General features: G+C 40.7%; 1 protein-coding gene across 1 annotated transcript in view; it reads left to right on the top strand.

Annotated features, from left to right (window-relative positions):
* Positions 1–10,213: 10,213 nt before the first annotated feature.
* The window catches only part of SERPINB5 (serpin family B member 5), a 70,050-nt gene continuing 58,796 nt past the window's right edge, over positions 10,214–21,467 (top strand). Inside the window, exon 1 of the mRNA XM_030207459.1 lies at positions 10,214–10,473. The gene's annotated coding sequence lies outside the window, so the exon portion shown is untranslated. The remainder of the gene's footprint in view (positions 10,474–21,467) is intronic.

The raw sequence follows: 21,467 nt of genomic DNA, 5'->3' as shown, positions 1-21,467 counted from the left end.
CTTTGTTGTAACCTGCTGTGGTATTAGCGGGCTGTAAATGAGCTACCTGTAACTGTAGGTAATGTGCCTTGCCTATACATATCTGGATGTTTTTAAAGTGTAGTACTTTTATGTTCTTACTATATGTGATTTTGTAGTTTTATGTATTTATGAGTTCTCATTTGGGTACCATACATTTGATATGAGTATAGTTTTTCTGTTCACTCAAATGATTTGCATTTTGTGATTTAGTATGTTATGTATGATTTATATTTTATGATTAATATTTATTATGCTAATACATATTTGATTTGAGTACGCATTTATGTTTATTCATGTGTGTCACATTTTCTCATCTATCTTGTGTCATTTATGGTTTAGATTTTATGATTATTATTTATTATACTAACCAATATTTATTTGTTTTGCCCCTGAAGCAGCCCCTGGTGGGTGAAATATAAATTAGATCCCATATATATCTGAATATCCCAACTAATCGCCTTTGCACTATCCAGATAATGCCAAGGTGGAGAATGGGGGGAGCCAGGGCAGTCCTGGAAGTTATCCAGACAGTGGCAATGTTCAGCCCACTATCCAGATAACTTAATCTTCAAACTGAACAGATGCATTAGTATTTCACCTTACCTCACAAAACTACACTGGTTACCAACAACTGAGAGAACTAAGTTTAAAATTGCCTGCCTACTCTTTCAGATTCTTCATGGTACTACCTCTGCACTCCCAATTCATATCTCAGCTATTTGCATAGCGCACTAAGAGCAATCGATCCTAGCCACACCGTTTCACAATGGAATCCGATATCAGAAGATTTTTAACTCGCTCTTCTCAGTAGCAGGAATTGCATTATGGAACTCACTCCCTCTGGCTGTCAGAGTAGAATATAAATACCTTAGCTTCCGGAAGAAGCTAAAAACCTACTTCTTCCCATAGACTTACATAATACTCACCGATCCCCTAACGGACAATAGCAATACCAAATTTAACACAGACTATAACCATACCGTATAACATCTTATAGCATTATATTTAACCAACAAGAAAGTATTCACCCAGGCGGTCTATTACTAAAGATTAGCTCGAGTAATCTGCAGCGGGGCCCATAGGAATAAAATGGGACCTGCTGCAGCTAACTTGAGCTAACCTTTTGTAAAAGAACCTCCCCACCATCAATGTCTTATTTATAAAACTGTAACTGTTATGCTAATGTTGTAAACCGCAACAAACCCTAAACAGGAGATATTAGCAGTGTATAAGACCTAAATTGAATTGAATTATCTGGATAACTTAGGCAAGCAAAAAAGCTGTCTTAATTTGTCTGGATAAGTTATTTGGATAGGGGACTGCAGGCCTTTTTTTTTTGGCCGAATTGGACGTGCAGCAAAATAAAAATTGGCGCGTGTCCATTTTGGGTCGGAGACCTTACCGCCAGCCATTGACTTAGAGGTAAGGTCTCACGTCAACCAGGTGCTAATCGTCTACGCACGTAGAATGATGATTACCTTTTCTGGCGCGCATAGTGGACACACGTCAAAAATGAAATTACCATAAGGGCTACGTGGTAGCTGGGCAGTAACTCCAAATTGATGTGAATTGGGCATGCATAGGCGCCTACGTGGCTTAGTAAAAGGTCTCCTGAATTGCGGTATTTGTCACATATTTTGGAAACACGTGTATTTTAATTAAAGAGATTTATAAGCATACGAAAGCAAGTTCACAGTCTAAATTTGTATAGAGCCTCTAGATTAGAAATGGATGTTTGAATCTGTGTACACCGCTTTTATAAAATGTGTATTTGGCTCCACACACAGCAAGATCAACCATTTTAGAAAAAGGAAACCACTTAAAAACAGTGATATCACTAGAAACTTTATGTGTGAAAATAACACTACTTACATGTATAAAGAGGGCTTTTTCCATTTATACATATAAGGGAGGAAGTTATCAAAGTGGGCTACTGTTAAGATGCATTATTTGGGAGTAGATATTCTGTCAGGCATTGACACTAAATATCCGGGTTTATGCAAGTGGCTATCTCTTATGTGGTTAAGTGCAATATTCAGCTCTTAACCAACTACGTAACACTGTATAAAGGTAGGACTTGGTTTTATGTGGTCCGATTTAGCCGATAAACTTAGGTGATTAAGTGCTGAATATCGGCACTTAACTGCATAAGTACCATTCCACCCCCCCTCGGACCACCCACAAAATAACTGGCTTTCAGTTTAGTGGTCAGTGCTGATATTCAGAGTCACTAACCACTGGATTCTAGATAAAGTGAAGTGAACAGCGCATGTTTAAGTTTAATTGAAACATGATATACCGCCTTTACTTTACAGGTCAAAGTGGTGTTAAATGTATAGTAATTCAAAGAGCCAGAAAGGAAATCCATAGAAGACAGAAAAGAACTCAAATCACAAAGAACACATTCATCCAACCCCCCCCCCCCAAAAAAAAAAACATAGAACATGTTCATTTATTTAAAAAAATAATTAACGCATGCTACTTGAGTAACGAGCCAATCAGTGATGATATTTGACTGATAACCAATTATCATCACTAATTGGCAACAATTGGAATTTACATGCGCTTCTTTTTAGGTACATTCTAAAGCGTGTAGTTGAAAAGGGGGCACGACCATGGGAGGAGTGTGGGCATGTCAGAGGTGTTGCTTAAATTAATGAGCACTGTTATAGAATTTGGGGGAATGCGCCTACATTTAGGCACAGGTATTTACACCAGCTTTTCAGTGGCATGAATGGCCGTGCGGCCGTGCCTAAATGTAGGCATATTCCCCTGCACTCTGCGCTGTTCTATACACCGTGCCTAATTTTAGGTGCATTATATAGAATAGCGCTAAGATCTTTTTTTAAACCCCATTTACAGAATCTGGTCCGAACTGGTTAAGTTCACTGAATATCAGCTGACAGCTCTGCATAGGTAATTTAAGCTGCCAGGAGTCTCTCCTGATTCTTCAAATTGCTTTGAGTATTGACGCCTTTATTTTTAACCCCGATTATTAGTAACTAGTTCTCACTGCATAAAATGGAACCTATGCTAAAATAGCAGGAGTTAATGGTAAAGCAACAGGTCCACATTGATTACTACACCCCTAAGTGAAAAATTGCATATACATGAGTAGCCAATTTAGAAGCTAAGCTCTGGTTGTCAAACCTTTCTCATTTTGAAGTGGTTTTGCACACCTGAGGGCTAAGCATAATTCCTTCAGCTGCTTCTCCTGAGCCCAGACCCAGACACAGGGGAACAAAGGTCTCTGTATAGACAGGGAGAGGATGTGTTCACATTGAGCTCCTACAATCCAGGTTAAATAATACACTATTATTCGCTTATTTAGTACCCAAATTTATATACTTTTGCTCTGTCTACATCAGGGAACCTGTCCTGAGTGCTATTTTTATTTAGAGTTTCCTTCCTTCACTTAGTTAATTTCATTTGCTTTGTTTGGACAAATGCAACTTTTTGCCTCTTTGCACTTTTCAAGCAAGCACCCTTTCTCTTTGCTTTTGAAATGAGCTGGATCTACAACTAGAAAAGCATCCAGAGATCTGCATCAATGGGAACAAAGGGCATCAGGATCAGAAACTACAAACTGAAACCATCACTACAACTTGTTCATATCTATAACGTATATTATCTCTAAATTTCTGATATCCTGCTGAAGCTTCTTCAGCATTAAAACTTCTAAACAATTTCACAGGAGTGAAATACAACCATTTGATGTAAGTCTCTAGTGACAGATGTGCCTGTTAAATATTAGATACTGGAATTTAAAAAACAAATTACCTTGTTTCAAGTTTTAAAAGTACAAAATATAGGTAGAGTTAGCTGACTTCATATCTCATTCTAAATAAAAAGTCTTTATTGGAGGATCCAAGATGGCGCCTAGTGAAGCGTGTATGTGCTGAGCTCCCGAGAAACCCGAAGAGCTCAAACACAAAGGAGTTTTCCCCGTCTGTCAGATGGAGAAATGAAAAGGGAAAACCAGGGCACTTACACCCTCAACCCCGGCAAAGACCCCTCCTATGCGCCAGGCTACTTTGGAGGACGTCGGGATGCGAGCGTTTGGGGAACAGAGGCATGCTGCGATGGGTTCCATGCCATCTGATGCAGACCATAGCATGGAGGGTGCGTCGCTGAGCCCCCCTTCGTGCACAGCTCCCCCGCGACCCTGAAGAATATCGGCGTTGAAGGAGTCACAGACAATGGAAGCGAATGAAGGGCCGAAGTTGCCTGAGGGAGGAGGTCCTCAAGTCGCCTTGACCCTGAATGAATCGATAGAGGAGGAGATACAGGGAATGCTGTCCTCCCCTTTTCTTCTGAGCCAGTCCTCCAGTGGGAACGGTGGTTTGTCGAGACCAGCTGTGGTGACAATGGAGTCACTGTGGGATGCTATACAAGGTTTGAACTCTACTTTCATTTGTATTTCAAACTTATTTAAAGGAGAAGTTAAAAGTTTGAAGCAGATAACTCAAACTCTGTCTGAACATATTCAAGATCAAGTGGATCAAATATCAGTATTGAAGAGAGAAGTCACTCAACTCCAGAATGTCACAACGACGCTCATAAAAGAGAAGGAAATTCAAGTTCATAAACTTGAATTCCTGGAAAATCAAGGTTGTAGGAATAATATAAGATTTATAAATTTTCCTAAATCTCCATTAATATCTCCTCTGAATATGTTGAGAAAATACTTTGGTAGAAATTTTAGGCATACCTAATGAAGCTTTTCCACCTATACTAAAGGAGTGGAGGAGTGGCCTAGTGGTTAGGGTGGTGGACTTTGGTCCTGAGGAACTGAGTTTAATTCCCACTTCAGGCCCAGGCAGCTCCTTGTGACTCTGGGCAAGTCACTTAACCCTCCATTGCCGCATTGAGCCTGCCATGAGTGGGAAAGCACAGGGTACAAATGTAACAAAACCCCCCCCCAATATATAACAGGTTCTTCAGGACCCTCAAATGGGCAAATTCAACTTGTTCCTGAATTAAATTTGACTGAGTTTTTGGAGAGTTCATTAGAGGTGGTGACTGAAAGAACCACACTTCTAGTGGTGTTTGCTTTGGAACCGGACAGAAATAATATTTTCCATGCATATTTTTGTCATATTAACGCACTCTTTTTGGGAAATAAAATTCAAGTTTTTCCTGACTTGGCTAGCGACACACAAAAAAGAAGAGAATTTCTGGTGCTTAAACAAAGAGTCCTTAATTTAGGAGCTTTGTATAAATTTAAATTTCCTTGTAGATGTTTAGGGTCTGTAGAAACTAGTAACTATATATTTTTTGGTCCCCCCCAAATTGTTGCAATTTATTATTTCTAAAGAAAGTGTTAGGGAACCTTTGTTTACTCCCACAGTTTAACGCTATAGGTCGTTTGCAAGTACTTGTGTTCCTCCTTGCTTTAAAGATATTATTCTTTTTCTTATTTAATTATTTTGCCTAGTATCTGGATTCAATTTATGTTGTGGACAAATATTTTTAATAAGGAAATTGTTAAATTTATATTGCCACTGTTTGTACGAACGGAAATTTCTTTGACATTTATATGAGAATGTAAATGTGAAAAATTAATAAATATATATAAAATAAAAAGTCTTTATTGAAGCACCAACAGAGCTCCTCTTCCTAGGAAGCTGACACTTCAAAGGGACTCAGACTCTCAGCAAGCATTGTCTGCATAATTAACACACCATTGATAACTGCTGTCAAAGACAAAATGTCTTTTGCTATTCTCTGAACCTCTATATGTCTGCATACAGTAAACTCTTAACCAAGAAAAGCAATATTTCTGACTTAAATAAAACTGTTTAAGTGAATTTAGAAAAAGAGCTAAATAATGAAGCAACATTTTAAACCAAATAAAGATATCTAAGAATAATTATCAAGTTTTGTGGAGATCTAAAAACAGTACTGCCTTAGCATTGCTCTTAGCTGCATTCCAGGGAGTGCTTAAAGTCAATTACTCCCCTTTGTCTTTCAATTACCTGAACTGCTCAGCTCCCCTCCTCTTCCCCACTCTGTTGCCTAAAGTAATTCCAAGACTGGAACTTGAATTATCTGAATTTGTAACCATGAGAGCTACTATGGCTCATCACCCACCCTTAACCCTCCTTTCACAGCTGTACAACTGGCTATGGAAGAATGGCAGCTTGAAAGAGGAACCCAAGGAGTGCTTAAGGTCAACTACTCTCCTCTGTCATACAAATACCTGTCCTGCTCAGGTCTGTTCTTGTAACCATAATTCAAACAGCAAAGAAAGGAAATTGACAATTCTATAACATGAAAACTACACTGTGGCCTCTCGCACGCTCTAAACTTTCCCCTACTGCTGCATGACTGACTATGGAAGAATGGCAGCTTCAAAAAGGAACCCTACCTAATAATAACAGCAAGTCATAGCATCATTTTGGAGTCTGTCACAATGGCACATCCACACCTCCCCACCTTATGAGCTCCTGAGACACCATGACTTCTCCTCACTCTTGGTGGCTTCTACCCTCAGGGAGGACTCTGTTCTGAAGTCTTTAACAGCACATATTTAGGACTGACAAAGAGCACTAACCCTGACTGACTTAAATGAGCTCCAAAAGCTATCATCATGAAGTAGCTCACATGGATTTGCTTAGCCCTTTTGAACACGTCAGGCGGCAACCTACCAGATAACTTAGTGCTTAATCCTATCCCCGTAATTTACAATCCATCTAGAAAACACTGTACTAAGAAACACCCTAACTGTAATGTCAGATACCTGCTAGACAATGCCAATATATACCACAGAACACTACTATGGTTTCAGACCAGAACCAAATGGCTAATATTGGTGGCCTAAAAAAACTCACTACCTTTTGAAATTACCCCAACAAGTCTCCCCTTTGGAACACAAGTCTCAAATCACTCCTATCCCCACTATTTATATCAATGCCAGGTCTGTGGGAAACAAGGCTCTCTTACTCAGGGATCTGCTAGAATCTTCAGAGCTGGGCTTTCTGTTTATCTCAGAAACATAGCTCACAGAAGCTGATATTGCCTCACATCTATCCACCTGGTTATGATATTCTTCACTCTCCAAGACAGGGTAAAAAAGGCAGCGGACTTGTTCTTATATTTAAGAGTTTTTTCCACGTGTCTTTAGTTAGTTCTGGGGTTTACCCTAAACAAGAATATATGTTGTGCAAATTTTGCAATGATTCAAAACAGGCAAATCAAATTGCCCTACTCCTCATTTACCTTCCTCCGGGAACTTGGTCCAAGGCAGAACCTTGACTTCACAAGATTACTTCCTCTGCCATGTCCCAAGTTTCTAAGATTATCTTCCTGGGAGACTTAAACCTACACTTGGAAAATGATGCAGACGCCAATGTCAACAACTTCAAGTCATTTTTGAAGGACTAGCTACATTCTCCGAGGGCGCTACTCATGAAAAAGGCCATAGGTGAGACTTCATGACTTCCTATTCTAATAGCTTGATCAGTTCATTCAAATGGAAGCCAGTGCCATGGTCTGATCACTTCTAACTGGATTTCATCATTGATATGACATGTCAAGCTCAAGCAGGCACAAAATCAACGAGGTCACTTTCTGCCCTGAGCTAACAGATTCCCTCACTACCTCATCTCCTATACATGGTTCAATCAAATCCCACTGGGATACCAAGATGAAAGCCATACTAGACAAAATTGTTCCATTTACCACTAAAAAGGTCAAGACATAAGAAGATTTCACCATGGTTTACAGAGGAACTATCCATAAAAAAAAAGGGTAATGTTGACACCTTGACAAACAACAGAGAAAAAACAAAGATACTACTGATAAATCAAAATGGAAGTCAGCCTTCCGACGTTACAAAAAGAAGGTAGCTGATTCAAAATGTCAGTACTATAGCAGCCTAATAGGTCAAGATGACCTTGACAACAAAAAACTTTTCTCCTTAGTTAAAAAACTAAATTCCATTAATGATGAGAAACATTCACAGAAAACATGTCCCACTGCCCAAGACCTAGCTGATCATTTTGCCAATAAGATCCTCCAAATTAGTTCTGAACTACCTAAATCTATTCCAACAGAGGAAAATAGTCCAACCCATAGTTCAGCCTCTATCGCCGGAGATCCTACAATCCAAAGACTCACAACTGACCAAAACTGGGAATCTTTTCAACCACTACAAGTTGAGGATGTAAGATCACTGCTGTTGACATGCTCTCAAACCAACTGCTCCCTGGATCAATGCCCAAAATGCCTAATCAAATCCATCCCTATAGAAGCAGTAAACTGGTTACTCGATGATCTCTATGAACTGTTGACAACTGGCTCTCTTCTTCCTGATATGGGCAAAATTGTTCTCACTCTGCTGTTGAAGGGATCTAGGCTAGATGTAACATCGCCTGCAAACTACCGTCCAGTGGCAAGCATACCTGTTTTTACTAAACTATTAGAAACCTACATCAGTAAACAACTCTCTTCATATCTGGAAAAATTTTCTATATTACACTGGTCAAAATTTGGCTTCAAATCATCACATAGTATGGAAATATTGCTGCTAGTTCTAACTACATATGTCAAACAACACCTATGCAAAGGTGACCAAGTAATTCTTCTCAAATTCAATATATCGGCGGTGTTCGATGCAGTTGATTCCACATTGCTATTCAAATGCCTGGACCAGATAGGAATAACAAGCACTGTGATCAAATGGTTCAGTGAATTCCTTTCAAATCAAACTATTCTGTCAAGCAAAACAACCAGCTTTACAACTGCTGGTCTCCTAACTGTGGAGTCCCGCAAGGATCTCCTCTCTCACCTATCCTGTTCAATCTCTTTATGCCATCCCTTGCCTCAATACACCTGGGTCTTAATGAACTACTAATATCCTATGTGGATGACATCCTGCTTCTCTTACCAGTGACAGCATCAAACAAAGATACAACTCATTCTGAAGTGAATGGCATGACTGCTGTTAGCACCCAGGCTCTGACTAATAAATTGAAATTGAATGCAAAAAAAACAAGGTCCTGTGGTTCCGAAATCAGGGCGTTGAGGTCCCATCATCAATATCTTTGTCCAATGGTCAAAGCTTTACAGTTGAGTCTGAAACCAGAGTACTAGGGGTCTTGCTTGATTCTTCACTCACCTTCTCTTCCCATATTAACCAAAAATGGAAGAAAACACTATTAAAAATGAGACAGCTATGTCTAGTTAGATCATTCTTCGACCAAAAAGCCTTTGCACTTCTAGTCCAAATGTTAATACTACCTTACTTGGATTACTGTAATGTTCTATTTCTTGGTATTGTCAATATCAGAAAAAAACTGCAGATCATACAGAATACAGCTGCAAGACTAATGCACAGATTAAATAGATATACTAGTGTTTCAACTCATCTTAACAAACTGCACTGGCTTCCCATAGCAGAAAGACTCAGGTTCAAAGCTGTGTCTTTAGTTTCTCAAATCTTACAGGGTTTCACCTCTGAACTGCTGACAAAGACCATTTTGCTACGTTTGGTCCAGTTAACAGACTGAAAGAACAACTGATGCTAGTGTCACCATTTGAAAAGACAATTTGACATCAGAAGATTTTCAGCTGTCTAATCCCCGTACTTGGAGTTAAAATATGGAACTCTCTACCTATTGCCACCAGAACAGAAAACAGCTACCTTAGCTTCAGGAAGAGACTAAAAACCTCTCTCTTCCCAAAGACTGTTTCATAACAATCTATTGACTTCTACCTCTTAGTATCATCCATTATCCTTTCCCATAATGTTTTTGGACTCATGCATTACACCAATGGTCTCTAATTGTTCTCATACTTCACACTACCATTATCGGCTTTTGTCTCACCTAGAATATAAAGTGCAATGAACTCTGGAAAGGGGATACTAGCGGTAGACAAGAATTTGATTTGAAGGACAGCCCAAACCATGCCCAGAACATACTCCCTTAAAATGTTTGCACACTGCTGCTTTTCTTAAAATCACTATACACATATGCTGCTTTACACATGTAAATGACCTGTAACACTTCTAAAAGCGCAGTCTCAGCCTCTAGAGTTTGTCTTATAAATTTCAGCTGGATACTCCCATTCATTTCCTCTGACTATCTCTCCACCTCTCCTTCCAGCCCTTTCTACTTACTCTCCCTTTCATTTGAAACAGCGGGGAAATTCTGCTGCTTCCTGTATGAACTTGTTACTGTTCCAGAAAGCTGCATTCACGGCAGCTTTGGTCTGAATCACATTTCTTTTGTCTAGGAGCTGCCAAGAAGCTTGAAATATTTTTTTTTGACGTGAGAGATGAGTGTAAGAATGAATAAGCGCTTCCAAAATGGGAGTGGTAATCCTGGGTAGGTGAGCAAGCAGGTTCTTTCTGCACCTCAGGGTACTGCTGTAAAGACATACTTCTTTTTGCTCTGCTGTTTGAGTCTCTTTTCCTGCATCTCTTCATTTTCCCAGCACCAAATCAAGGTAAGTGTGGAATACCATCCCTTACCTTTCCTTTTATCACCTGACAGTGCACAGAACATTATGGCATTTTGAAAGCATTGTGGGTGAGCTTTATTAGAGACAAAGAAACTCAGGAAACACAAGGCATAACTTTGTTCAAATCTGAAATCAGTAACTTTTAGAGTGGAGCATTTGTAAGCCAACTACTATACTCAAGGCACCTCTGTATCAAATAAATGATTATTAATAGGCTGAAGAAAATATTTTACTATATTAGAAATTTGTCAACACCCAAGGACAATTTTATAGTGCTTAAATGCCCTCAATGGAAAGGACTATGTTATTTGCATACAGCAACATCTGGAACACACTTATTCTATGAAACAAGGACTTTGCATGGTTCTGTGTACACAGTAGCTGTTCTATGATGCGTGTACAATTTATTTACTGTTCATCTTTGCCAGTCTGCATCTAACATGTTGTTCCTAGAACTGTGTATATGCAAGGAAAGTTTCTTGTTCTGAGAAACATAAAGAAAACCATTAGTATATGTACTTTTAACATATAAATATTGCATATATGTATATAGGGCTAGATTCTATAAATCATGCCTCGATTTCCTTATGGAAATCAAAGCATAGTCTATAAAATACATTTTAATTAAGACATATATTGTAGAATATGCTGAGTGCTGCTCCATGTGACTAAATTTATTCAGGGTTAATTATGCCAATTAAAACCTGGTTTAAATTCTGACGCCTAAATTAGGTGTGGAGCTGTTGTATTCTATAACGATGCACATAGGGGTCCTTTTACTAATCTGTGGGAAAAAGGGCCCTGAAGTAGCAGGTAGCAAGTACTACAGTGGGTAAAAAGCACCCTACAAAAATGGTCATGCGGCAATAAAACTCTTACCGCATGGCCATGTGGTAGGGAGCACTTACCGCCACCCATTAAGGTGGCAGTAAGGGCTCCTGCGGTAACTGGGCAGCACACTGCAATGGCCGATTACTGATGGGTTAGTGCTGCAGTTGAAAAAAATGTTTCTGGTGCATGGGAAATTTCACATGCTCGAGTTGGAACTACCGCCGGCGGACAGGTTGGGCCGGCGGTTGTTCCAATTTAGCATGCGGTAAGGCCGCATTGGGCTAGCCGATGCTTTGTAAAAGAGTCCCATAGATTTTAGAAATGCTCATGACCAGCCCATTCCACTCCCATAACCACGCCTACTTTTCAACTATGCGACTTAGAATTTACACACACCACGTTACAGAATACACATTAATTAGAATTTGTGCTTACTATTTGCTAATACACTTAGCAAGGAGTAAGCATAAATTCTAATTAATGCCAATTAGTGCTGATAATTGCTTATTAACATTCAGTTATCAGCCCTGATTAACTAGTTAACTAATTAAGTTATGCGCATTGTTATGGACTATGTTTCGATTTCCATGCAGAAATCAAGGCATGATATGTAGAATCCCAGGGTTAGCAGTTTATTTTACAATTGCCCACACAGATGAAATATACATACAATGATTTCACTCCACAGACTTTGCTGAATTTTCAAAGCGGAAATATATGAATGCCTTCACTTTGAAAATGATCACAGAAAATGCTGGCACACACTCACATCTGCAAACTTGTGTGGATATTTTCTGCGAGTTAAAATATATGCATATTTTTATCAAAATGTAAAAGTATGTGTTGTATTTCCAAACCCTGTCCACACCCTGCCCACACCCTGCCCACAGAAATCCATCTTCTTACAGCAGGTAAATATGCTTTCAGAGCAGCACTGCTTGTGTACTTTCATTGGAAAGTTCTAAAAAATCCCATTTCTATGGGCAAAACACATGCATTTTATTTGTCATTGTTAGCTTTGTGGCTTAGATCTTTTGTAAACAACACTGAATCCTGAAAAGGGGAGTTTAGCGGTTAACAAGAATAGATTTGATATTCATATTACCAGTGGAAATGCCTTTTAAAATTGACCTCATAAGGAGTAATTATATAACTGAGTGCATGTGTAAAAAGTATGCATATAGTTTTCCTGTCTGAGCTTTGGAGAATTTTGAGGATGAAAATATTTGTGTATTTCCACTTTGAAAATTATCCTTGGGAATATAAGTGCTTATATTTAGGGGAATAATTATTAATGTTGGAATGTAATTGTATTTTACATGCATTGCCTGTCACCTATTATTTCTCTGTGATTACTCTGTGACCTCTGATGTGAATTACTTAGAGAGGTCACACAGCTATGCAACTTCCTGTGGGGGTTAGATGCAGCAGATGCAGCAGATGCAGCACATGGAGCACATGGAGCTCATGATCTCTCCTAACCTGAGAGGATCTATGGTGGTGTGAGCATCCATTACCATCTAAGCACATGGAAGGAGCTGATAATACAAATGTATAGTAATATGTATATATAAGCCTGTCTGATTATAATCTAACTACAAACTGTGAGTAAACAGATGTTTTGTTACTTCAACTTTAAAGTGACTCAGCAGTGAATTATTCAGGGGTGTATGAGAGAGAGATGAAGAAAGAAATTAACATTTCTAAAGCTGAAGCTGTGTGTACTAAAATCTGCTAATTATTTACTACAAATAATCCAACAAAAGGGTTATGGGCCCAGGGTTCAGGAATTGAAAAAGAAGAGAAATATTACCAGGCAGAAAAAAAGGCCACATTTTTTCTCTTAAGTTTTAAAGGAAAGATTCAGTCTGTCTCTCTCTCCCCCCACACAGCAGACAGAAGGCTAAGAAAATGGCTGAGGGAAGAAATTCACCATTTTTCTATTCTCTCAAGGTGCCTAAATTAACTGAGTTTAATTATCAGCAGTGGGAATTAAGATTCATATGTCTCCTTCGAGCAAAAAGATTAGATATATGCTTAGACCAAGACAGAACAGCTGAAAATATGGCTGAATGGGACAATGCAAACTATTATGTGAAGTGCATGCTTTTGGAAGCTCTCTCAGAGAAACAAGCCATATTAGTGGAGGGAAAAGATACACCAAAGGACATTTTATATAAACTGAGAACTATGTATGCAACTACATATGCAAAGCAGCAACCAATTTGGCTGGCAGAGTTGAATGAAACCAAATTGAGGGATAAAAGTAAATATAATGATCACATTATGCATCTTATGTCTTCATTTCAAAAGCTAGAACTTTCTGGAATTACCATGTGTGATGCATTGAAAAGAGCATTTCTTTTTACCTCACTATCAAAGAAGTTTGATGTTTTTAGGTCTGTAAATGAGGCCATTGAAGGGCAATCTTTTGAACAGGCAACATCAAAACTAAGGCAGGAATGCATAATAAATGATTCTGAGGAGATGTGTTCTCAAAGTCAGTCAGAGAGAAATGAAACAAATTTCTTGGCAAAGAACAGAGGAAGGCGGAGCTATGGGAAAACTCCACCCAAGGGCAAGCTGATTTGCTACTCATGTGGAAAGGAGGGACATGTATCTAAATGGTGTAAGGAAACACAAAACACTCCCTCTAGCTCACCTAAGCCAATGGAACTAAAGAATTTTCAAACCAGGAAATGTATGAAGGACAAAGATAAACACAAGGGCTTTCTAATGGCAGAAAAATCTTTGACTATGGTAAATAATAATTCAAATGAAAGTTCTTGGATTTTGGATTCAGGGAGCACATGCCATTTAACCAATTGTAAAGATTTCTTTCAGGAAATGTGTCCAGAGGAAGGTATTCTTAAAACTGCAAACGCAGGGACTGCTAAGATCCAAGCAAAAGGTATTGGATTCTTAAAATGCAAAGTGTCTAATGAAGTTAAAGAAATTCCTGTAAGTGATGTCTTGTATATTCCCCAAGCAGTTTGCAATATGCTTAGTGTATCTACATTAGATAAGAAGGGATTTGTGATTCATTTTGAAAACAGTAAGTGCACAATCTCTAAAAATGATGAAGTGTATGCTGAAGCTTTTATGCATAATGATGTTTATAAACTGAGCATTTCAGGTGAAGCCTCACATATGGCGCAAGTAAGGAAGAATGATGGTAAATGTAGTCCGGAAATCTGGCACCGCCGCCTGGGACATCGTGATTTTAAGGTGATCCAGGATCTTTACAGTAAGCAACTGGCCACCGGCATTCAGATAAGTGCAGATGCTGGTAAAATGGAGAAATGCATAGACTGTGTTACTCAAAAAGGTGTGAGACCCTCATTTCCTCCATACACAGGAAATAGGAGTAATAAAGTGCTGGACTTAATACACAGTGACTTATGTGGACCGTTTAATATCCCATCATTGGGAAATAACAGATTTGTGCTAATATTCTTGGATGATTTCTCTAGATATTGTGTGGCCTATTTGCTGAAAGAGAAAAGTCAAGTCACAGACATGCTGAAGAAATACGTAGCCATGGTGAGCAATAAATTTGAAAGAAAACCAAAGGTTCTTCAGACCGACAATGGTGGTGAGTTCACTTCGCAAAGCATGCGCACATTTCTAGAACAAGAAGGCATTCAACATATCACAACAGTAGCTTATACACCAGAGCAAAATTCTGTTGCAGAGAGAAAATTTAGGTCACTTGTGGAAATGACCAGATGTATGCTGTCAGATAGCAATCTCCCTAAAAGACTATGGGGGGAAGCCATTCTCACAGCAGTGTACCTACAAAACAGAATGCCAACTAAAGGCGCTGAGCGCACACCACATGAGACATGGCATGGTAGGAAGCCAAACCTTTCACACATAAGAACATTTGGAAGTACAGCATATGCTCATGTACCAAAGCAAAGAAGGCATAAGCTGGATTCCACAACAGAAAGGGGCATTTTAGTTGGCTATGCTCCAGGACACAAAGGATATAGAATTTTGAATCTGAAAACTGGCATTGTTGGCATAAGACATGTTACATATTTTGATGAAAACAAGAGGGTTGATAAAGGCTGGATTATCCCAGATGAGCCTTATCATCCAGAATATGAAACTAGAACCATAATAGACATGCCAGTGTATATAAATGCCATACCAAGGCAGATGTCTGAAAGCAACTCATCTGTATCTAATGAGGAACAGACAGAGGAAGCAGACACAGAAAGGATCATTGAAGAAGACAGTACAGTTGGAGAAGGGGAATCAATTGGAGAAGGACTCTCAGATTTAGAGGATGCAGAAAGGTCAGACCAACCTGTTGTCAGACGCTCATCCAGGAAAAACAAAGGTGTTCCACCCCCAAGACTGTCTTACCTAACAAAGTCAGCAGAAGCTCAAGAGCCCTTAACATGGGATGAGATTGAGAAAATGCCAGCAGAAGAAGCTGCTGAATGGCATAAAGCTGCACAAGAAGAAATCGATGCATTGGATAAAAATAATACTTGGATTCTTACAAAATTACCTCCTGGCAAGAAAGCTATAGGATGCAAATGGGTATTCAAGTTAAAAAGGAATGCACAAGGAAAAGTGGAAAGGTATAAAGCCAGATTAGTGGCAAAGGGATATCTTCAAAAATATGGAGAAGATTTTGATGAAGTGTTTGCACCTGTAGTGAAACACACGACAATAAGAACACTTCTGAGCATTGCAGTCTCAAAAGGCATGCAAGTCAACCACATTGATGTGAAAACAGCATTTCTTCACGGAGATATAACTGAAGACTTGTACATGGAACAGCCAACAGGTTTCATAAATACAAAACAAAGACAGCTAGTGTGTAAATTAAACAAAGGTCTTTATGGATTAAAGCAAAGTGCAAAATGTTGGAATGAAAAATTGCATGAAATATTGACAAATTTAGGATTTAAGCAAGGTGAAGCAGATAAATGCTTGTACACTAGGTGCACAAATGGACAATATGCATACATTTTAGCTTTTGTTGATGATCTGCTCATTGCAAGCAAAAGTGAGCAAGAGTACAAGGACATTGTAAAGTGTTTAAACCAGAATGTTGAGATAAAAGAACTTGGTAATGTGTCATACTATCTTGGTATAGAAATTGAGAAACAAAATGATGGTTCTTATCTTCTAAGCCAGAAGCAGAAAATAAATGAGCTTATTGAAAGTTTAGGTATGCAAGATGCCCAAGTTGTAAGCACTCCCATGATCACTGATTTTCTGAAGGATGAAACAGTAAGAGAACCTTTACCAGATAACATCCAATATAGATCAGCCATAGGTAAGCTTTTATATCTGGCTACCACATACAGGGCTGATATAGCAAATGCAGTAGGAATTTTGAGCAGAAGGGTCAGCTCACCTACCAAATCAGATTGGACTGCAGTTAAAAGGATGGTAAGGTATTTAAAGGGTACCATTGATTGTAAATTAAAGATTTCAGCCAATAGTAATCCAAAACTAATATGTTACTGTGATTCAGATTGGGCAGGGGATCATTCTGATTATAAATCCACAAGTGGATATGTGTTTATGTATGGAAATGTACAAATTTCATGGGCCAGTCATAAACAAAGTATTGTGAGTTTGTCTTCTACAGAAGCTGAATATGTGGCTGTATCGGAAGCGTGCAGAGAACTGATGTGGATTGAAAAACTTTTGCTGGATTTCGGAATAGCTGAAAAGAGACCAATCCAGATAATGGAAGATAATCAGAGCTGCATCCGACTGTCACAGAATGACAAGGTTCAGTCACGCACCAAGCACATCGCAACGAAATACCACAACGTGCGAGAGTTGGCAAAAGAAGGGGTCATCAGTCTACACTATTGTCACACCAGTGAGATGACAGCTGACATCATGACCAAACCGTTACCCAGAGAACATTTTGTGAATCTGCGTATAAAGCTTGGACTTTGTATGAATAAATAATTGCATGACAGTTATGCATGAGAAGGGGTTTGTTGGAATGTAATTGTATTTTACATGCATTGCCTGTCACCTATTATTTCTCTGTGATTACTCTGTGACCTCTGATGTGAATTACTTAGAGAGGTCACACAGCTATGCAACTTCCTGTGGGGGTTAGATGCAGCAGATGCAGCAGATGCAGCACATGGAGCACATGGAGCTCATGATCTCTCCTAACCTGAGAGGATCTATGGTGGTGTGAGCATCCATTACCATCTAAGCACATGGAAGGAGCTGATAATACAAATGTATAGTAATATGTATATATAAGCCTGTCTGATTATAATCTAACTACAAACTGTGAGTAAACAGATGTTTTGTTACTTCAACTTTAAAGTGACTCAGCAGTGAATTATTCAGGGGTGTATGAGAGAGAGATGAAGAAAGAAATTAACATTTCTAAAGCTGAAGCTGTGTGTACTAAAATCTGCTAATTATTTACTACAAATAATCCAACAATTAAGGCATGGGCTTTTATCATGCCTTAATTTTCCATGTGAACGGTAAGCTGCACTATCTTAGTAAAGCAGGTTAGTCACTCTCATGGTACAAGAATAATGCTGCTATGATCAGTTTCATCAGCAGCGTTATTTTTCTGGCCCAGGAGCATTGGGCCAATGCCCCCCTCAACTCTGATTCTCCCCAAATCCCCCCCCCCCCAGACATCTAAGCCCACTCAATGGCCCCCTTTTCCACTAAATCTCCTGCACATTCCCAGAGGCTCATTGGGCCTACCTGGCAAATTTAGGGGGAGGGGGGAGGGTACAGTGGGCTGCAGGGTCCAAAATTGCACAAGTGACCCCTAACAGTTGTCTTGTCTACTGTCACGTCTGTGGCCGTGACCCCTCTGAGACTCACCTTATTTCCGGCGGTCAGCTTCTGAGCTGGCTCCTGTCTGTTCTTCCTGAGTTAGTTCTGTCTCTGTCTCTGTGTGCTTGCTGCATTGGATTGTCTGTGTGCTGTTTCCCGTTCCAGACTTCAGCCCAGTCCAGTCCGGATCTTCCGGCCTGCCAGACATGCTTGGCTTGTTTAAGCCTGCATAGCATCCCTAGCTGCCTGGTGATTGCTGCACCTGAATCTCAGCTGCTGCTGGGCTTATTAGCCATTTGGAAACTCTCTGCTTTGCCTTTGCATTGCCTAAGGCCCTGGTATGTTGGGGTGCTTGTGCACTTCTGCCTAGTCCAGTTTATAGTCTATAATTCTTGCCTGATTCTAGTTTATTCTTTGTGTAGCTTGTTGTTCTGTATTGCTTGTTTCCCAGTCTTGTTTCTTGTTTGTATGTCTTTGTCTAGTCCTTGGTTGCCTGTATTTCTTATTCAGTGGCTGCCTGGCAGCTTTCAGTTCTGTCTCTTATCTATCAGTGTTTGTTCCCTGTTTCAGTGGCTGCTTGCAGCTTTCAGGTCTGTCCTTTGTCTGTCTGAGAGTCCTAGTGTAGTATTCTGCCTAGCCTCCCTGTGTGTTCTAGTCCCTGTGTGTATCCTGCTGGTGTCCAGTTCTGGCCCTGTCCGGCAAGTCCTACCGGCCACCTGCACCCAGGGGCTCAACTCCTGGGGAAGGGTGGCTAAGTGCAGGTGAAGTCTAGCTGTTCCTGTCTGAGTTCTGTCTTGTTCCTGGTGTTGGGTGGTTTTGCCAGCCACTGCCGCTCCTTGGCAGTGGCCCAAGGGCTCACGAACCTAGTTCCTGCTTTTGAAAACGTGACATCTACTGATAGAGGTTAAGCTGCTTTTAAGGGCATTTTGCCTTCATAAGGCAGCTTCATTCTAGCAGTAGTACTGTGATACTACAATTAGTGGATGCCATTGCCATTTTGAACCCTGCGCCAGAATAGGCATGAGCAATTGAGATCATTCCTACATCCCCTGTGATTTGCCTGGTGGGCTTGGGTGGCCTATGGGGGAAAGGACTGGGGAGATTTGGGGGGGGGGGGGGGGGGGGGGGGGAAGGGGCTATTGGAGGAGCCATTCATGGAGAAATCAGAGTTGGGGGGCTTGTAGCAAGGGGGGAGGAAATACTTCACCCAACCCCTCTGTGGCCCAATGCTCTCAGGATAGAAAAAATAACTTTCCAGGAATAACATGACTTTGAGTGTTCACCAAAAGCAGCATTATTCGATTTACACAGTATTGTGCTCTTTTGCATGGATTCGTAGTGTGTGCATCTCATTGCTATGAATCCCATAGTACCTAATATGAATGTGAGTTATGGTAATGTAACATACCTTATTGCCCTTTAACACAAACTAAGTGGCAAATAATGCAAATTAGGGCTGTAAAACATATCTTAAGAATTACCCCCTTAACTTGCTGTTTCATGGGCACAACATTTTGGGGTTAATTTATAGGCATGTGTTTAGATTTTCAAAGCATGCCTAGAAATGCAAATTCCTCCCTAACCCTATCATTAAGAACACCGCTGCTAAGTCTAGACAAAGTTATGTGTATAGGCATAACCTTAAGCACATTTTTCACGGAGAGAGTGGTAGATACTTGGAATGCCCTCCCATGGGAGGTGGTGGAGATGAAAATGGTAGCAGAATTCAAGCACGCATGGGATAAACATAAAGGAATCCTGTTCAGAAGGAATGGATCCTCAGAAGCTTAGCCGAGATTGGGAGGCGGGGCTAGTGCTGGGCAAGACTTCTACGGTCTGTGCAGTGGCGTTCCTAGGGGGGCTGACTCCCGGGGTGGATCGCCGATGCGCCTCCCCCGGGTGCAGCGCCCCCGGGTGCAACGCGACACCCCCCCCGGCGAGGCTGCTTCAACTCTCGGCGGCCATTTTGAAACGCCGAGAGCCGGACTCACCAGGACAGGAGGATGCAGGGCAGCTAGCAGCTCCGGGCAGGAAAGAGGGGGCTCTTTCCTGCCACAAAGAGGTATCTCTAGACCACCAGGGATTGGGATAGCAGAGTAAGGGGAGGAGAGGGGGAGGAGAGATGACAGGGGGCAGGTGAGGGCGTGGAAGGGGCGGGACAGGGGACGAGAAAGGGGCAGCTCCCCACAGCGAAACGACACCCCCGGTGCATCTTTACCTGCTGGGGGGGGGGGGGCTGGCGGCGCGCATCTGTCCACAACGCTCGTTCCTTGCTCCCTCTGCCCCCTTACAGGAAATAACCCGTTCCGGGGCCAGAGGGAGCAGAGAACGAGAGTTGCTGACAGATGCGCGGCACCCCCCCAGCGGCGTGCACCCGGGGTGGATCGCTCCCACCGCCCCCCCTTAGTACGCCACGGGTCTGTGCCCTGAAAATGGCAGATACAAATCAAGGTAAGGTATACAAAAGAAGTAGCACATATGAGTTTATCTTGTTGGGCAGACTAGATGGACCATGCAGGTCTTTTTCTGCCGTCATCTACTATGTTACTATCAAGCAGAACTTTTGTAAAACCATTTCCTCATATAAAGCAAAGCTTTACCCATAGAAAAGTTTTTCGAATGTACCCTTATAGGAGTAAATTTTAGAAATCTTGGGTGCCATTTGCACCTGTAAAAAGCAGATTTACGTAGGTATAAGTAGCAATTTAAGGGGTCCTTTTACAAAGGTGCACTGAAAAGTGGCTTGCGGTAGTGTAGGTGCGGGTTTTGGGCGCACGCAGAATAATTTTTCAGCGCGCCTGTAAAAAAGGCCTCTTTTTTTCCCCCGAAAATGGATGTGCGGCAAAATCAAAATTGCCGTGCGTCCATTTTGGGTCCCTGACCTTACCGCCAGCCATAGACCTAACGGTAAAGACTTTGGGCGGTAAGGACCTGCACGCATCAGATGTAATGACGCGTGTCCGCAATGTGTGTACGAAAATAAAAATTATTTTTCAGACGCACGTAACAGACATACGCCAAAAATGAAATTACTGCAAGAGTCATGCGGTAGTTGGGCAGTATGTCCATTTTGGCGCACATTGGGCGCATTGAGGTGCCTAAGTGGCTCAGTAAAAGGGGCCCTAAATGAGGTATGTTTTTGATGTGGTTTGGGCTGTCCTTCAAAGTATATGTTAAAGTGGAGCTTGAGGATGTATTCACCTTTCTGATGTTTGAAACCACCTCTCTCTGCAAAAAAAATTGGTTTTTGATGTGGTTTGGGCTGTCCTTCAAAGTATATGTTAAAGTGGAGCTTGAGGATGTATTCACCTTTCTGATGTTTGAAACCACCTCTCTCTGCAAAAAAAATT

Source organism: Microcaecilia unicolor, chromosome 1 (genome assembly GCF_901765095.1).
Source record: "Microcaecilia unicolor chromosome 1, aMicUni1.1, whole genome shotgun sequence".
NCBI classification, from domain to species: domain Eukaryota; kingdom Metazoa; phylum Chordata; class Amphibia; order Gymnophiona; family Siphonopidae; genus Microcaecilia; species Microcaecilia unicolor.
Note: the sequence above shows the minus strand (reverse complement) of the source record. Positions and strands in the feature narration are given on the sequence as shown.